Here is a 4,527-nt window from a genome sequence, read left to right as displayed (position 1 = left end):
CCAAGTAAGGAAAACCACATACCTTTGAATTTAAGTTTTATACCAGCCAGAAGCCACCAACAATGCCGACCTTACTCTCCGTGACCCATTCATGAATACCAAGTACCTGTCTCATCATCTGAAGACACTGAGCAAATCACCTCCTGTCATTTCACACCCCAGCTCATCCTTGGCTGAGGTACAACACAATGCTGTGAGCACTTTTAATTTTATTTTAGTGGCATTAAAAAAAAAATAGATGGGAGGTGGGGGCGGGGTGAACCAGATGGTTCGGTGGGTGAACGTGCTTGCTGTAGAAGCCCGAGTTGGAGTCTAGAAGTCACGATAGGAGGAAAGAGAGAACTAATTCATGAAAGTAACCCTCTGATCTCCATGTCCATGTGCCTGCACCTACCACGTCATACTAAACAAAATAAAATGACAAAACCCCTACACTTTTGAAATTATGAGTGTTAAGATAGTAGATACTTCTGAGAAGGGGAAAAAGATAGGAGAACAGTGAATGCAAAAACTTTCTTGAAGTCTAATTTCTTTGTGCTCTAACCAGGCACAGTACTCAGATGGGTCAGAGATAACAGAAGATTTTAGGGAGCATCTACCATTCAAGTGATCAGAGTGCAATCGCATTCTGGGTGAAGATTCTGTGTCGACATTGTGATCTTCCCTTAAACATCACTTTCTGAGACTGAGAGTCAATGAGTTGTTCTCTTGTGTCATGATGGTGGGGATATAGAGGTGGCATCTGGAGCTTTGACCATGCTGAATAAGTTGCTGTGCTAGAGCCCTGGCTCCAAAGACTCTATTCTCCAATTCCAAAGCAACCTGGTCTTATACCTTTTTTTCTTCAAGTTATTCTTTTATAAACTAAGAGTAAAATGTGTCAAGTATTTAAAAACTGGGAAACTAGAAAATGTGAAGACAAGCAGATCCAGTGGATTTCTAATCTGTCATCTAGAGTGGGCAGTACTGTAGGAGCCTCTACTTATGTCTTTCCTACATGAATAAGTATAGATCTCAATGCAGGTGGCATTTTAATGTACTTTTTCTTGGTCATAAATTTTAACAATAAAGTCTGCCTTTCACAATATATATATTTTAAATACCTGCCTGAAAATTCTCACATATCTTCCTCAAAAGCTAGAAACTGAGACCAGAACAGTGCTCTGTGTCATATTGATACTTTTAGTAATGAGATAAATCACAAGACTGGACTTAACTGCTGTCTTCATTTTAGAAATAAGCACGCTCTCTCTCTCTCTGGTTGTTGTGCTCCTCTGTGAAGTGAAGAATTACGGAGTTGATTTTGTGAAAGTCTCCAATGGGAGACTCAGAGTGCATTGACTGTATGCTCCCCAGTCTTAACCGCCTCTCCTTCCTTGCTTGGTGTGTTCCATATGAAAGGGATTTCCTATTTTGCTTCTTCCTTTGACTTGTTTGACTTTAGTATTTTCCACTTCCTTCTCTCTGAAACAATGAAATGTAATGCCTTTCATCTTCTCCATGGAAGATGGATGACTCGCTGACTCCAGAACTCTGTAACCTGAGTTCTAATCTCTTTCTGGAAGGGAAAGCTCTACTTTTCAGTTCAGGGATGAGGGCAGGTTCTCGTTCACGAACTCCTGGTATCAGGCTGCATGCCTCTTATGTGAAAAGCAGACTCTAGAGTTCCTTCTTGCAGGCTCCAGCAGAGAGAGGGTAAGAAGGGTTGAAAGTATACTTCCTTTGGCATAGAAAAGTCCATCTTTTCCCTGGTAAAAGACCAGCTACCATTGTATTCCACATCATAGAGAGCCTGGGAAGAGATTGAAATTTCCACCATAGACTCTGAACACAGAAGGGAGACTCAACTTGCCCGCAGTTTAAAATGGATAGGCATTCCTAGAATCCAAAGTTCTATTTTGTGGAAAGATAGAACTACATTTCAGGTTGCCTGAAGCTCCAATGTACAGTTTCTGCACTGCTGAGTTCCTGGGACATCATGCCCACACCTCACAAGATAGATTCCTTCAAGCCCTGGTCCCTGTAAGCTATAAATGGACAGTTTAAGAAAGGTCTGGACATCAGGAACAGGTTGCATATCTCTCAATTCTGACAGTCTGTGACCCTCAAAAAAATGCGAGTATCTCCCACCACAGATGCCTCTGGAGCACATCCACGGACAAGATACAGAGAGGCTTCTGATGTTTGGCTTTTATCATGAGTTCCGTCCCGCCTGGGACTTGCAATTCTGGTGTGAAGTGGGGGGAGTCTGAAGGACACAGCCCCAGCACATCTCATTATCTCAGGGGATGCTGACTCCCACGTATCAGCAAGTGGGATTCTGGAGGATGGTGATATCCAACCAATAAGCATCTATTATGAGGCGGCTCCTGCTTGACTATGTCCCTCCTGGCTTCAGCAGTGTCACCAAATGCAGCAGTGTTGGATCCAGGTATATGCCACACCCTTCCCACTGCCTGTACTCTCCGCAAAAGATCTAGTCTCTGTTAAGATGTTGAGAATTAAAATGAACGGATGGAGAGAGAGACTGCACTTAATGTGAAGGGGTTTGTGCATGGAAGGCATTGGAGATGCTGTTTGTGGCCACTCAGATGAATCCTGCCTTGTCTCCTTGCAGGAGCCTGTTAGAATACCTCATTGTTGGAACTGTGACGGTCTCTTAATACACCCAGCATCACACAATTTGGATCAATGGATAAACACCACCAGGGAGCATATTTCAGAGCAAAATGATGAAGAGATTTTGAACCTCTAGAGAGCCTTTGAACCATTGGAGCTGTTCAAAACAGAAATGAGTAGCTAGGAAAGCCTTCGGTGGGCAGAGACAGTGTTGACTGAGCAGCTGGCGGGGATGTTGTAATAAGGTTCCTGCACTGGACTAGTCAAAGCCTATGGTTCCAGCCAGGCTAGGAATCTGTGAGTCTAGTGCTGGGCCAATCTCCTAGGTTGCTTTTTAAATATGTAAGGGCTGAAATGTAGACTAGGAAGTCATTTACTTTAAATTAGCCAACAAGGGCCAATTGATGAGTACAAAAGGGAGGCTAACTTGGACACAACACAGGAAAGTAGCCAACCATCTAGAAATGATATGTCATTTACTTTATTCAAGCCCACAGAGATACAACTTTGGAAGAACGACACAATGGCAACTAATTCACTGGTGTGAGATTGGGTCCCATGCACCATATGTCACTTTGGAGAATGCACATGTACCTGGTGTCCTGGTCGGATTTTTACTGGCAACTTGACACAACCACGGGTCATCTGAGAACAGGGAGGGGTCTCAATAGAAGGAATGTCCAGATCAGATTGGCCTTTGACATACCTTCATAGAATTGTATTCATGTTGATTGACACAAATGGACTTAGCTCACCATAGATGGTCTCACCATTGGGTACATGATCCTTGCTTATTTTAGAAAACTAATTGAGTGTGAGCAGGAGGGACTAAGTCAGTAAGCTGTGTTCTCCATGGATTCTGTTTTGGTTCCTGCTTGATTTCCAGTCCTTACTTCCCTCGGTTATGAACTTGTTAGCTGGAAGTGTAAGGTAAATAAACTCTTTCCTCTCCAAGTTACTTTAGTTCATGGTATTTTCCACAGCAACGGAAAACAAAAGATTGAAATCCACCTGTTGATGGATTCCACACATGAGTTCTACCATTGGAAATGTTCTCCATCTTGTCTCCATAACCAACTTGTATTCAGTCTTCCCTCCTTTCTCTTCCTCCTTCTCTTTGTCTTCACCCTTCAGAGGGAACAACATCAGCTAATTGAGTATTCGCATCCCCAGTTCACATCCCAGGCACCTTGCGCACACATCAGAGCTGCAATCACTGCCATGCTCAGGAATTACTTCTTCACATTCAGGCCAAGAATTTTGCCTTTCTTATCTTGCATTGCCAAAATTTCACCTGATGTGTGGTCCTAAAGAAATTCTAAGTATAACATACTTGCTTATAAATACAAGTATGTTATGTACAATCATGCATCCATTAGAAAATGTACTTTTGGTTTTATTTAAGAACCTTCCAGGTTAGTTGCAAATGGAGTCTCTGATGGCATCAAGTGGAGCAAAATGTGAGTATCTTAAAACTTTAGACATAGTTAAGACTTTCTCAAAACATTATTTATGGCCACTATGAAAAGGACAGAGAGCAAGGAAGCTTCGTCCCCAAAGCCCTTGCATCCAACCCTTCCTACTACAGGTATTCAGTGTTATCTTCCTCACTTAGCAAATGGCACATGAAGAGAATAACTCATAAGGCTACCTGACTGTCTCACAGATGATAAAACCACCCATCTTTGATACAGAGAAACCAGGGCCCCTTTGGATATTCTTAGTCTCATTAATAAAATGATTCAAGAATGGACTCAAATGGAAATACCAAGGCAATCTTATTAGAGTTTAGGAGGGAAAACAAACAAACAGAAGCTAAGGCTGGCAGGCTGCAAAACCTCTACCACTGCCCAGAGGAGGAGTGAAGAAGAGAAAAAGGAAAAAAAAAATCTATGAATGGAGTAGAAA

This window comes from Mus caroli, chromosome 9 (assembly GCF_900094665.2).
Source record: "Mus caroli chromosome 9, CAROLI_EIJ_v1.1, whole genome shotgun sequence".
Lineage (NCBI taxonomy): Eukaryota > Metazoa > Chordata > Mammalia > Rodentia > Muridae > Mus > Mus caroli.
The sequence above is the reverse complement of the archived record's forward strand: the minus strand, read 5'-3'. Positions refer to the sequence as shown.